General features: G+C 34.7%; 1 protein-coding gene across 1 annotated transcript in view; it reads left to right on the top strand.

Moving 5' to 3' along the window:
* The window catches only part of TENM3 (teneurin transmembrane protein 3), a 1,300,501-nt gene that overhangs the window by 313,109 nt on the left and 972,925 nt on the right, over nucleotides 1-14,467 (top strand). Inside the window, exon 5 of the mRNA XM_027636350.1 lies at nucleotides 12,869-12,935. The gene's annotated coding sequence lies outside the window, so the exon portion shown is untranslated. The remainder of the gene's footprint in view (nucleotides 1-12,868; nucleotides 12,936-14,467) is intronic.

Below are 14,467 nucleotides of genomic sequence, written 5' to 3'. Positions count from 1 at the left end.
CTGGTTTAGAGGAGGAATTCATGCACAGGAACACTCAGCTAGCATTACTCCAAGCAATTTACACAAAATGATAGAGACTATAATATGTATTTTTTAAATATTTTCTTATATAAAATAATACTTTTAAAAATTAATACAAAAGGTATTTTTCTTAGTAAAAGACAGTGGCAATAATCATTCTTCATTTTCTCCCAAGATCTGCAAATATTTCTGTAGAAATTAGAGAAGGATAAATATGAAGGGAAAAAATGAGAGAGAAAAAGGAATTCTTAATTTTAGATAAAAATTCTTCTGAGTTTGAAAAAAAGACTTTTCCAGAAAAGCTTATATAATTTTGTCAAAGGCAGTTGTTTTAATTTGCAGAATTTAAAAAGAACCTTTTATGCTTTGGATAAATGCAAATACAACGTTTAGGAAAATTACCTTTACATTACTTACTTTACTGATTACCTCCAAAGCACCTCTAAAGCTTACAATATAATTTCAAATCATGTTAAATGGGAAAAAATTGTAAAGTACTTTCCTAAAGTTCAGGTGTTAGAACTAACATCTTTGGCATATTTTTATTTACTAAAACTGTGCATGTGTAATAATCACTTCATTAATTGTTCACTTGCTTACCCAAGTATTTTTTCCATTTTCTCTCTTTTCAGTCTTTCTCTTATACACAAACTACTGGTTTTTAAAAGCAAAATTATTACTTTTTTTTATACAGAAGAGAAATCGGTAAGAATGCAAATAGAGAGCATTTCCCTACAATAACAGCAAAGTCCCTAGAACTGATTCCTCATTTTTCTCTGTAAGCAAAGTCCTCAGCTAGTATTATTTCATATCTGATCAGGATGTGATTGCATAGTGGGTATTAATGGCTACCGTAGACAACTGAGCCATTTTAAAAACTCTATTCAATCTCAGAAAATATTAAGAGTATCACGACTCTGAATGCGTATTAACAGCTTAGTGGTGGCACTTATTCAGCCTGTAAACTTCTATTCATTTTCACTGATATTCACTGTAAGGGCAGATTTTTGTGACAGGTGTAGGAATTTATGTTACTGTAGTTGCAGTCACTAATCTCAAGGATTAAAAAATAGTTGTCAGTATTCTTTATTCATTGAATGGAAGCATCTTTGAACCATTTTACTAGCAGTGTTTAATTTTCAAAGGTAAACTCATGGAATTTAACTACCATAGAGATTTTTAAATAAATCTTTCAGGAATAGTGTATGTAGAAACTAGAAAAGATCCTAGGAAACACTACAGATTTGCATAACCATAAATGCTGTAGACCTTACCCTTATTCTCTACTGATGGTCAGAGTATGTAAGAGGCAATGTTGCATCTTATGTAATATAAGGAACATTCACTGGAAATTGTATTAAGAAATATTCATATAAACTACTTTAGAAAACATACACAGAGATTTTTTTTTAATTAAATCTGACTGAAAGAGCAATCTACATTGAATTTTCTGATTGTAATGGAATATTAGTGCATTAGGTAAGATTAATTTCCTAGGAAAAACATTAGGTAGTCAAGTAAGCAGAGCTGGATATGATCAAAAGAATAAGAGTAGATTATGTGATATCCAGTTTAAACCTTTGTCTAGTAGTCTGTCAAGGCAGCATGCAGATATAAAAGCTGAGGTCACAAAATGAGGGAAAAGCAGAACTGGTATCAGCATCATGTATCTAGAGAGACTTAGAATTGTCTTTTCCTCATTTTTTTCTGTTTAAACATATTTCCATGTTCATCTTATTTTTGGCATATATTTTATGCATGTCATTCCTTGCTATCACTGTTACCTACAAAGGCAAAAAGATTCCCATGAGTAGTCAGAACTATTTGATAGTAAGACAACTGCTTTACAAAATGCAAAACCACTTGAACTGATTTTTTGTATTATACTGACATTTACAATTATAGTTCTTTTCATCAAGATTAAAGCTTGAATATATTCTGAACCCAAGCAATTTGTAGAAAATATTTTTCATTTTATTTTGAAGCTCTGACAGAGAAAAAAGTAGGAATCCATTTTCTCTAAATGCATTAGGAAAAGGAAAGTTAAACACACTTGCATATGTTACTTTCACAGGGAAGCAAAGCCTCAGCATTTTTTTGTCTTTTTTTTCTTTGTTTTCCTAATAGTTAAAAAAAGGTAGTTAAAATTTTAAAGGTTTGAACAGTTTGCAAAATGGAGTTTTATTTTGGGAAAATAGGAATAGAAGTCAGTCTGTTCCTTTAATTTACAAGAGTATAGTTAAGATGAACAAATATGTATTCTTGGAGGAGTTTAAGTGCATGACTAGTCTAAACCATCATCATCATGGCTGGGCTTCACAAACGAAGATTTGGGAAGGGCTCTACCCACATTTGTTGCAAAGTCTAAACCAACTCAAAGCTTACATCACAAGCATCATCATAAGAAGCTTTCCACGTTACTGAATGGACTTCCTTAGTGCTGTCTGCACATCAAGCTTCTCCTAATTCCCCTATTGATAACTCCAGTAATGTCTGAAACCACAACCTTCCTAAATTCAAAGTAAAAGGAATGAATGTGATGAGCTATGCTGCAACTTTTCCTGTCATTACTGTCACTTTTTCCCAACAATAAATTTTCACTTTGTTTAATTGTAAGCCATGCTTCACATTATTGTCTCCATTTTCTCAGCAAAGCATCTGGAGACAGACATTAATGTTATTACTCTGGTAATAATTGTGTTAAATAAATGCAGAAAAGCAATTGCACATAACTATTTGTTATTATAGTTCTACTGCTATTGCACTCCAGTGAAGATCAGGACTCCAGTCTGCTATAAAACAACATAAAAGAACTTGACAGTGTAAATACCCAGGTGAAAAACGGGTTGCTAAAACTAAAAGAATCATGAAGTGATTCTTTTAGTGATGACCATTTTTTTGGTTGCTTTTTTATTTTATAAATAGTTTTATATTCAATAATATATGCAGAAAAAAAACAACTAGAAAAAACCTGATGAAAAGAGAATTTAGAAAGTAATTAAAATATGTTAGAAGAAAAAGATGTGGGTAGAAAGTGAGGAAAAAACAGTTGAAGTTTGGACAAAAAGGCTGTTCTGAATGACTGTTCAAGATTTACAGTCAGTGGTACATCAGAGTAAAAAATACTGTCCAATAATATCCTGGTAATGGCAGAAGCAATTTCTGCAGCTGCTTCTGCTAGCTGCACTCTGCAGCTGATCCCACTAAGAGCACCTTTCCCAGTAGATTAAGAAAACTGTTAATCAGCTACAGAAAATAGGCTCACAATATTAAAATGCTTATTATAATACTGACAGCATCTTTTCTGTATTAAGCCCTTGCAAAAAAAATCTAGCATAAAGTCTCACTTTAATTTAATTGTGGGATGCACAAAATCTCTGAAGGGTTGTACCTGAGCAGGTGTTAGGGCATTTCAGCCAAGCCAAGGTTGGGCCAGGCAAGTGTGTGGCATTAAGGGGCGACCTGGTAAGTTTGGAGCAAACGCAAGAGAGAGCAAGCAGCAGATGCCAATCAGTGCTGATTGAGCCCACCTGGGAAGAGCACTTCCCAGTACTCCTTGGGAGATCACCTGTGGCTTGCTCTGAGGACAGTTTATTACTTCTGAGGTTTGATGCCTTTCTTAGCTGAAGGAGTAAATCTGAACTACTGTGGAGAATTTGGGTTTATTTTTTTAGATGAGATTTGCTATATTCTGAAAGCAAATGAATCAAAGTATTAGCATTCCTTAGGAAAATAGGCAGATGACATACTTACAGATCATCAATAATTTGTGGAGATGGCTGTGAAATGGAGAAGAATCTGAATTAGCAGAGAAGAAAAAAAAAAAGAGAAATTTAGAAAAAGAATTTGAAGAAATATGCACCATATTCTCCTAATTAAGGAACGTAAGAGTAGGTGTTTGTGACCAAGGGAAAAACAACACCTTAATGAGCTAGATGCTCCTCCTGTAAAATCTGCAAAGACACTAGGGCTCTACACCTTGTGGCCAAGCAGAAGATGTAAGCAGCAGAGTACTTCCAACATGTAGAACAAAAGACCAAAGAGAACTTGGATGATTCTGGATCTAGGTAAGTGTGGGCCTGGTTCATAAACCCATTTCCTTGAAAGCAGTCTTACACTGTGTGTGAAGAAAGGAGCTGATTCTATGACGAGTTAACTGAAGTAAGTTAGCTTATCTTTTGTTTTGTTAAACTAAGTATGCAAATCCTGGAGAATCTTAGAGGAAGATTTGCATCCTCCTTCGTTTTACCGTATCTTCTTCCACTAGTCCTGGTAGAGGGGAAGATGTTGCTTTTCCAAACTGCAGATCTTGACAGAAGGTATGCTAGAAAGTGAGGCATGCCAAGAACGAGTGGTTCAGACCAGGAGCAGTCTGAACAGCTTCCTGGCTGTTACACGTGAAGCACGTCATGGAAGTTATGCAATGAAATGGTGGGCATGGCAAAGAGAGGAAGTCAGTGTAGGGAGGAAGGTGAGATGCTGTTCAGTTGTCCTGCTTATTGCCATAGTGTACTAACTGTTTGCAAGCCTGTTCTGTTAAGCTAGGGAATATTTTGGGAATAGCAAAATGAGAACTACCAAGTACCAGCTTGTGCTGGGCTACTCTGTGCAATATTCTTAAAATAATAAACAGAGCTGTGAATGAGCAATGCTACAGGAGTCCTTCCCCAGCTAGGCAACTTTATGGAACAGTTCCTTTCTCCTGAAGTATCAAGGTCTGAGCCTCTACAAGTAAATGAAGCATGAGGAGCCCTGCTGCTGTTGCTTGATTCTTCAGCTACTATTCTTAGTATGCCTTCTTTTATTCTTGCACTGCATTATACTGTGCCCTGTAACATTTCACCATTCTTTCCAGCTGAAATCTAACCTCCTCCATGTCTTCTCTTGTTCCTTAACTCTTTCGTATTCTGTGTGATTTAATTTTTCATACTTTTTGATGTTTTCCTTCTTGAGCACATTATCTTATCACTATTCCTTTCAGCTTCTGCCTCTCCTTCCAATTCTCTCTGTATGATTTTCTTTTTAGCCTTGTTTTCCCACATCTCACCTTGTTGTCTTATCTCATTCTGTTCTTATTACATATCTGTCAATGAGTGTTTGTTAAGGTGAGAAGAAAAATAACTAAGTACTTTGCCAGTTCCCTTTTAAAGGTCTTTTCTCTAATTGTTAGCAAAACAGTTGTGCTTGCTGAAACAAATTACCAAACCATGTTTTCTCCTGTGATTCACTTGAAATTAACTTATGTATTAAATGTTAAAGATAGACTGTTGACAACGTAGTCAAGCCTAAAGAAAGAAATATCTGTGAAAGCTTGCAAGAAACTAGTATTTTTACCATGAAGTGGTGGTTTTGGTGGGCAGAATTCCCAGCTGCAGTTATTCATATGGCAACTTCAGAATAAGCTGATGTCTCAGTCTCGTAAAAGCCACTCAGCTAACAAATATTTGCCTGGTGGGAGGGAGGCTGGAGTATGAGAAAAACCTGAGACAGTGTGAATTAGAAAGCTAACTGTAAATTGGATTTTCTAAAAGGCAACTTAAATAACAAAATTAAATACCAGTTCATAGTTATGTCTATGACTTTGGAAGTTATTAAAAGCAACTGGCAGCCATAGAAAGCTGGGTCACACTAATTAGTCCTTTCTTATAAGAAACCCTCTTTTAGACTCTCTTTAAAAAGAAAAAAAAAATCAACTTTCCAAAGGCATAGGGACACTTTTGTAAATGTCAGATACATGAGAAATGAAAGAGAAATTTCTTTACACTTTCATTTTTAGTCCTTTTAAAAGGTGAATTTTCTTCTTCTCCTGTTTTCCACTAATTATTGCTAACCATAACACTGCTTCTTGTAACCCTGTTTTAAATGATACGCTATAGATCTCTCACCTATACAGAAGAATAATTTTTTTCAGAAGTATTCTTTAACCATCAATGCTTTAAAACTTTTCTTTTAAAGAAATGGTGAGTTGTTGTTTTATTTTTTAAAAAGTGGGCGGAGGGGGCAGGACTACTGGTGTGGCTTCTGTGAGAAGCTGTCAGAAGCTTCCTCTATGTCCGATGGAACCAGTGCCAGCCAGCTCCAACATCCGTCTGCTGAGAGAGGAGTGAGAATATGTGAGAGCAACCCATGAGGCTTTCATTCTATTTTCTTTCCTCTCTCCAGCTGAGAAGTGATAGAGCTGCTTTGGTGGGCACCTGTAATCCAGCCAGGGTCAACCCACCACAGGCGCTCTAATGGCTCCTTACTTTAGGACTGCACAGGTTCTTTTCATTTACAATCATTGAGATCTTGTTGTCCTCTGAAGACTTTCTTTCTCCCTGTGGAAAGGAATACTGGCTAAAACCCTAAACCCCAGGAAAAATAAGCATTAAACTTGTTCCTGACTGTGGTTCATGTACTCTCAGTAGCAGATGAATACACAGTAGATGTGGTTTAGGGGAGGGAGTAAAAAAAGTAGAGGTACCTTGTGCTGTGGTATATTATGATATGTTGACTGGTACAGGTGACTTTAAGATTTTATTTATACTAGGTTATAAAAAACAAGCAAACCCTACACCCCCAGCACCACCCCCCAAAAAAAAAAAAAAAAAATAAAAAACCCCTAAAAAAAAGACTTTAAAACAAAAAAAAACACCCCAACACAGGGTAAGGATATATTGATACCACTCAGTGGAAGGAACTGTGGGTATGTGTGCTGTTTCTGGTCTGAGTTCCTGTGTCTTGATGATTCTGTGCATGATATCATTGCATAATGATAATACAGCTAGCTGCCTTAGTGATGTGATGGGAATACATTAATATAAGCCTTGTCCCTGAAGTGTAGGATTTGTTAGGTCAGGTACAGATCAATACTGAGATTTTTATGCTAATATATGACTTAGGAGTCAGTAACCTCCAGGAGATGCACTTCTCTGCAGTATGCTGTGTTGTACTGAGGATGTACTTGTGGTTCCAAGCCCTTTTCTAGACCATGTTTGGCTTCAAAAATTATTATTTTCTGTCCAATTTTCTTGGTTTTGTTTATTCAGTTTTAGTTGCTCCTGTTTACCAATGTTTATATATTCAGAAATATACAAGAAGTGTTTACCCAGTCATTTCAGGTTCTTGCAGTCCCTGTCTCTGAGCTTTTGTGAATGAACTGTGACAGAGGGACTGTATTAAATAAGTAGATGTAAAATATGACTGAAGCACAAGTGGGGCTTGTATTGAATCAGAAATACAGTGAAGTTTTCCTTTCAGTGTCCTGTCACGGAGGAACGTACTGTTGCTCATACAAATGTGATAAATTGCCTATGCATAATAAAAAAGTTTCACCATATAAAAACTTGATTTCTATAGAACTTTTTTGATGACTCTTATTGCTTTTATTACTCCTTTTTAGATATAGTTCATCCGTAAATGTTCCCTAAAGCAGTATTTTTTCTGCTTTCTTGTTCTTAAGTATGCTCATAGAATTGTCATAGAAAGGGATCTCACAGTATTAAATACTTCTTCAGACTTTAAGTGAATTAATAAACCATTGATTAACAACTTTGAATTGCTTATGCTTATTCAGTATGATTTTGTGTGTATGCTTTTATATCCACAAGTTAAAGATTGGATACATTTTAAATAGGTTGTTGGTCAAAAGGTATTGCTCTAGCAAGCCACTTGCAGTAAGCTACTGGTATCAGACATGAAGAAATGAATGATTATTCTGTGGTTAACTCTTTAAAAGCTTATTTTTTTATGTGTTTCAAGCCTGTCAAAACAGAATGCTGTTTACACTTTGGCATCTTGAGCCCTGTCAGCCCTTTATAATTACCAGTCACTGGAGACACTTCTTACTGCTCCAATTTCTCTTGTGCCAGCTCTACCTAACCCACGAATCTGAAATGGGGGCCTGTGTAGCACTACTAGGTTTGAGCTAAAGTGGAAAGTGTACTTGGCAGGTAGGATGCTTCTCAATGTGCTCACTTACTGTAATCTGAAGATTTACAGCTTCCCTGGGTGAAAAAAAGTCTTGCTGTTCATGTGGATGTTGTGGGATTAGTTTAATCCCAGGCCTGTTAAAATAAAATGAGAGTCCTTTTTAATGAGATTTCAAATGGCCAGATTAGTTACAAGGCTTAAAAAACGTAAAAATCAATAAATAGTTTTGGTATAGTCAAGATGAAGTTCTATTGAATGTCCCTCATCTTCAGGAATCCTGCCTTTGCTTGTGAGCAAGGGGCAGTGATGGGTTTCAAAGAGTTTTCCTCTTCAATCTGTGCAAATCTCACAGGCAGGTTCAGTCTTTTCACTTTAACTTATCTCTTTACATTTTTTTCTGTCCTGGAAATAGTCTGTTTAATTAAACATTGCTTCAACCTCTTACAAATGTGTGCATCTCTCTGTTAGAGCAATGCATCATCTCTATTTGCCTTGCCAGGAAATAGCTACTTGCTGCATCTCTACCAGCACCTTGCAGGTCTTATGTTGCACTCTGCATTCCACATTATGGGAGCACATGAGCAATTTGTCATACAAAGGTTCAAAAAGAATAAAATGTAGCTTGCTACTAACTGAATATGGTAATACTTAATTGCTTTAGAATACCTGATCTCCAACTTCTTTCCTCAAAGCAGGAAGACCTCCAATAGTCACACAGCTTTCTGTTGCACAGATTTGATTGTCATAAATTGTGAAAAACAATTATTTTGGAGGATATGGATTGTAAAATTGGAAGTAAATTCTTACAGTTCAACCTGTAATTTGTTGTGGTTTGGTTTGCCTTTTTTAATTGTTACCTTATTTTCAGTCTCTGGAGGAAATGCACCTTTTTGGGTATTTTGGGGTTTTTTTTTGGTAATTCTTATGTCTGCTGAGTGATCAAATATACAGATTTCTTGCACTGTAAGATGTGTCCAAAGTAGATTTTTATTTTGAATAAAAAAGAGCAAATTCTTACTCTGAAGATAAATATTTGGTCTTGTTCATAAATGTTTCCCATGTCAACTGTGTATACGTTTTTTGGTTATGATTTTAACTTGCCTTCCACCTGACTGAAAAAAGAATCACCCATCCACCTCTGCTTATTTTATTTTTAAAAAAAAACAACAAACAAACAAAAAAAAAACCCACCTAAGGAACAAAATGTGCTGATGATTATCTTTTCTCTTTAAATAGAAAAATCTATAAAATTTACAGAAAATAATTCAAACAATGAGGTAAATAGAGCATTTCTGCTTTAACAGATTTTATTCAGATATCCTTGGTCTAACAACAAACTTTTTGATGAGTTTACCATTCTGTTTGTCTTTTGTTTGTTTTTTCTAAAAGTGGAAAGAAAAAATACAATATATACAATATCTTTTAAACATAGCAGCTTAGAGAATTTAGCTTGCATGAGTGATCTAGGTATTTTTAGACTCCAGTGTATTTTGAGATTATATAAATTATATGTATCACTATATAAACCCTTATATGTAATGTAAAAATATAGTTATATCTGCAGTTCCAAAATCTATGTATAGGTCCTCATGTTTATTACATTTTATTGTGTCTAAGCTTAGTTTTGTTCCCCTGATTGCTTAATGATTAGTTCACTCACCTACATATAGGATTGAATTTATGCCCCTTGTCAGTAATGTTAAGATTGTCTTTAAAATGGGCACTTGAATTAATATTGCTCTTGGTATGGAACTAAATTTTCTCTGTGAGGGGAAAAACAGGAAATCAGATATGGCCTCAGAGCAGGTGATGGCTCTTTTATATATATATATATTTGTGTTCAGAGGTGCAGACAAATTGCCTTTGACAGCTACAGAGAGCAAACCAGAACTTCTCAGTCTTTCAGAAACTAAAGCAAAAGAGTGGGCATGTAGTCGCTGCTTCAGCAAAGGGTTTGGGAGCTGAAAGAAGGCAAACTGGAAATGTGCTAGTAGTGTTAATTTTACAAAGTTTAAACATGGAATTACAGTCTTAGAGTTGTGGGATTTTGGAGCTTTCTTTTTAGAGCTCTACACAGAATTGTCAAATGGCCTATTTGATTTATTTGAATCAAGTGCCTTTAGTAACTAGCTCATGAAGTCCTAATACTGAGCCTGAATTCAAGCTTGCCTTTGAGAAAATCTTGAGTTATTGCTGTTCACAGGTGATGGTCTTCTAGTCCTTGTGTGTAATTTTAAGTATTATTTTTAAGATTGCCTACTTCTATTAGAGTGTGAGGGAATAAATCAGTATGGCACATTCTACTTCCCTAATCCTACTTTAACCATGTATATCATGTAATCAGGCCCCTTTTCCACATGGGGACAGTCACGTGTGAATGCCCCTTGAATGCTTTTAAAGTATGTTGGATTTGTATATAGCTTATGGAATTATTGGCTGTAAGCTCTTTAAATTTTCTTTTGGTATAATAAAGTAACTATCTGTGTGTCATAGTTAAAGTCTGTAATGCAGTCCAAAAAGCAATATCATTACATGCACTGGCTCAGAATTTTACTGAAACAGATAAACAAGGAAAACTTTAGCAGTGGTTTGCCTTAATCAATATAGTAAAAGATTGCTCTTATGCCTGCTGCAGGTCTTGAAGGCTTGTCAGTGCAGGACAATAAGCAGAACTCCATTCTTCTCTGCCTCTCAGTTAGCAGGAGACATGTTGAAAGTTATCAACTTTGAACAAGTTGAGTTCTGAGATTAATGTCAAGCATCTTTTCTGGAATAAGCATCTTTGGAAGGTATCTTATTAACATTCCTGTTCACTGCAGTAAACTGATGTTTACTAGTACTGTAAGGTGGTTAATTTCCAAGTATCTATTTTAACATCTGCTTAGCATGGTTTTGATGTCATACTGCTCCTATTCAAGCAGAAAGCATTTCTTTGGAATAAATAGCTTAAATAAACTAACAATTTTAATAGGAACTGAAAACATTATTTTACCAGTGGGTCACGCCCAATTTCTAAGCTTTATTGTTCTCATTTTGTTAGTAAAGACTCATATATTTATGTACATTTTAATTAGTATCTAGTATCTTTAATGATGGAAGTGGGAGATGAGAGAAAGAATTCTGTTGCAGGTATTGCTAATATAAAGAACCAAGTCTATCCTTTCTTAATTCGTACATTTAATTAAATCTGGGGTTTGATTCACAACAATGCTTAACTCTGTTAAATGAGAATATTAAAAACAAACAAACAGAACCACTAAATTGTAAGAGACAGAGACTGTTTATCTTGCATTCAGGCTTATCATCCTGTACCAGAACACCTCCTATTTTAACAATCTAGCAAATATGGAAACAATGATCTTTAATTTGTCTAAGTTGCATGATGTGAATGAATACTACTGAGTGATATTGGGAAAAAACACTGTGCATGGTGCAAATTGTTACATATTATGTGTTTTTCAGCCTGTACAAAGAAGAAAAGGTGACTTCACATCTCCTGTGTTTTAGAAGACTATTTTCTCATAACATGCTGAACAATTTATGACTTCTGTTTATTCTTACTGTGCAGCTTTCCCAACACTCGCACGAGGTTCTGCTGCTGTAAACTTGGTTGCACAGTTTTATGCAAAGGTTTCCTGGTATAATTTACTTTTCCCCCATTCTGATTGGGAGGCCAGATAGATCTGTTTCATTTCATCTTATTCTTTTTCTTGATAAACCTGCAAATAAGGTGTTTCTGTTGCAAGTTGTCTGTCTCACCTTTTGTATTAAATCTCCGTTTCCTGTGTTATACGAAGTGTGTAACATGCTGGTAGAGTTTAAAATAAAACATAATTCTATTTAAGGAATCATAGATCTTGTATACAGAGGAGGGGGCAAATGGAGCAGTGCTTGCAACTAAGATGTTTTAATGGGTGCAAACATATATTTACTTTGAAAGATCATCGTAGCCCAGAGTGAAAACTTTTATCTTTCTTTATATTGCTTCTACAATTGTAGGATCTCAATAGCTAAGGGCACATGGACATGTTTTATTCATTCAACTGTAGCATATAAGGAGTCACATTAAGAATTCGGAGACATTTTCTAAATTAGAAGTTATCTGTGGGCTTAACTACTTTCATGAATCCTAAAGGCCTGACTTTGTCAATATGTAATACAGTTGATGTTGTTTGTTATTTCACTTACTAGACATTGGTATTTCTATATAACAAAGGAAAAATACAAGTAAGATTACCTGTAAGATTAAGCAAATCATGCTTATTGATTGCATTTTCTCTTTATTTCTTTTACCTCTAGCCAAACCCTTTTTTATGCCATAATTAGAATATACCAATGTAAGAGAAACTATTTTAATGCTATTTAATCACTGGCTGTAGGTATAAGATAATTGTTGTTGGCAATGTGATCAGATTTGCACTTTTCCCAGATCTGATATATTTGATAAGTCCAGTGGAATAAGTGATAAAATGGAGATACCATTATCTTGGTTTGAATATATTAAAAAGTCAACCGATGTGTATTTTTATTATCTGGTCCTAATCTTGGAATTTTACTTTGCCAGTTAGAAGAGAATGCATCCTCATTGTAGTAATTTGTGTCTGTTACTGGAGTATTAGAATAAGTTAGATCTTATTTTTCATTCCATTAGGTTTTTGGGTTTTTGTGTTCTGAATTTTTTTTTCCTATGGTCCCAAGGCAGCATTTGTTATTTCATTCTGTGACAGTGTCTCTATAAACACATAATTTCCACTTGCCTTGCATTTGTGATTCTTAATTCGGGGGGGGGGGGGGGGGGGGGAATAAGAAAGAAACGTAGACCTTATTGGGGGTATATTTCTTATTTATCTTATGAGGAGATTCTTATCAGCATTTGCAATTCAAAGTTTATTATATATTAAATTAATATATTTATGTTGTTTTGACTTCCTAACAGGCAATAACTTTGAACTATAACTTCATGCTTTCATTGAGAATATAGAGTCTACATCAAAGAAGTAACAGTAAGTGTGAGGTTTTTTAATGAAGTTTTTCTTTTTTTAAGTCTTTGATATTTACTTAAAATGTGTTCTGGGAAGCCATTATGACTACTGACTATAGCCAATGATGAAATGATCTCAGATGGTTCTTGCTCAGAATATTTAGTTATCTTTCATAAAAGGACAACCAAATTGGAGTAAAGGACTTTATTTCAGTTGGCTGTAATTCCCAGTGTTTTCATTGAATGGCATAAATTTGTCTATGAAACTATTTTTTGAAGTTATTAAAATTACTAGAAATTAAAGTGGAAGAGTTACTATACTTTTACAAGAAGTTTTATTATACTTTAATGGGTTTCAGGAAATAAGAAAAGCAGAAAATTAGTATGTTAGAAGGAGAATGAATCAATGTTCTGAAAGACTGAATGAACGTACAAAAGTGGTTCATGATAGGCTATTTCTAGGTTATTGCTTTGGGTTTTTGCAGCCAGGGTTAAAAATAACACTGGCTGTATGCCATCAACAATAATTTTAAGAAGGCTTCATTGTCTTTCCAAAAGATACTACTCTTCTTAATAGCTTTTAAGAGTCTTCATGCAAAACAACGCAATGTGAAATTGCTATGCACATTAAGGCTTTACATCCTTTGCAAATGAATTTTAAATACATACCTGTTGTACGATTGAATATAAAAGTAAATTTATATCAGTTGCTGTGTTTATTACCAAGGGAATGATTTAAGAAGTTTATATGTTTTATTAACTTCCAGTTTGCCTTCCGTTTTCATTAGATATTGAATGAGGATTGTTGGAGGGAGACAGGCAGTCTTGTACTCTAAAGCAGGGTGTGATGCTAGAGGGTTTTTATGACCTCAGGACATCATAGCTTGGGGCAATGTCTGATCAAGATCAGAAGAGAAATCACTGTAGTATTTGGAGTGGTCTGTAACAATCAATGTAGTTACAAAAACAATCAAAAAACAATTATATTAATCTTATAGCTCTACAAGTTGTGGTGCAATGAATTAAGATCTAATTAAATCTTTTAATAAAGATTTACTGAGTATTCTTAAATCAATTTACCTGCAGCAATTTTGGTGTATATATAAGTTGACACTGATGTTGAATCATTTGTTCACTATGCTTTTAAGTAAAGGAAGTGTTGCTGATCTTGGTGGAGGAGGAATCAGCTTTAATTTCCAACATGAAAATCTTGGGCTACAGCAGGATGCAACATTTTGGGAAACACTTTATAATCTTTCCTGGGTCAATTTCTTTTTATAGGGTTCATTTTTTTAGAGCTATTTTATTTATTGCTAGTGACCTGTTGTACTTGAAAGCAGCAGAGTACTTCTGAAGGATTCTGTATAAATATTTACATAAATACAAACTGCATCTTTCTTGATCGTCACAAAATTGTTTAAACTCTTCCTGACGGCAGTCTGGTCTCTGTGGGGAAAAATGGTTGCACTCCATCACATGATACTATTTTTTTTAAATAGGCCAAGTGGGCCGAGGTTTGGGTCTTTTTGTGTTTTGTTTAGTTTGTGCAGTTGA

Source organism: Corapipo altera, unplaced genomic scaffold (assembly GCF_003945725.1).
Source record: "Corapipo altera isolate COAL_440 unplaced genomic scaffold, ASM394572v1 22b, whole genome shotgun sequence".
NCBI lineage: Eukaryota > Metazoa > Chordata > Aves > Passeriformes > Pipridae > Corapipo > Corapipo altera.
This window is presented reverse-complemented; position numbering and strand designations above follow the sequence as displayed.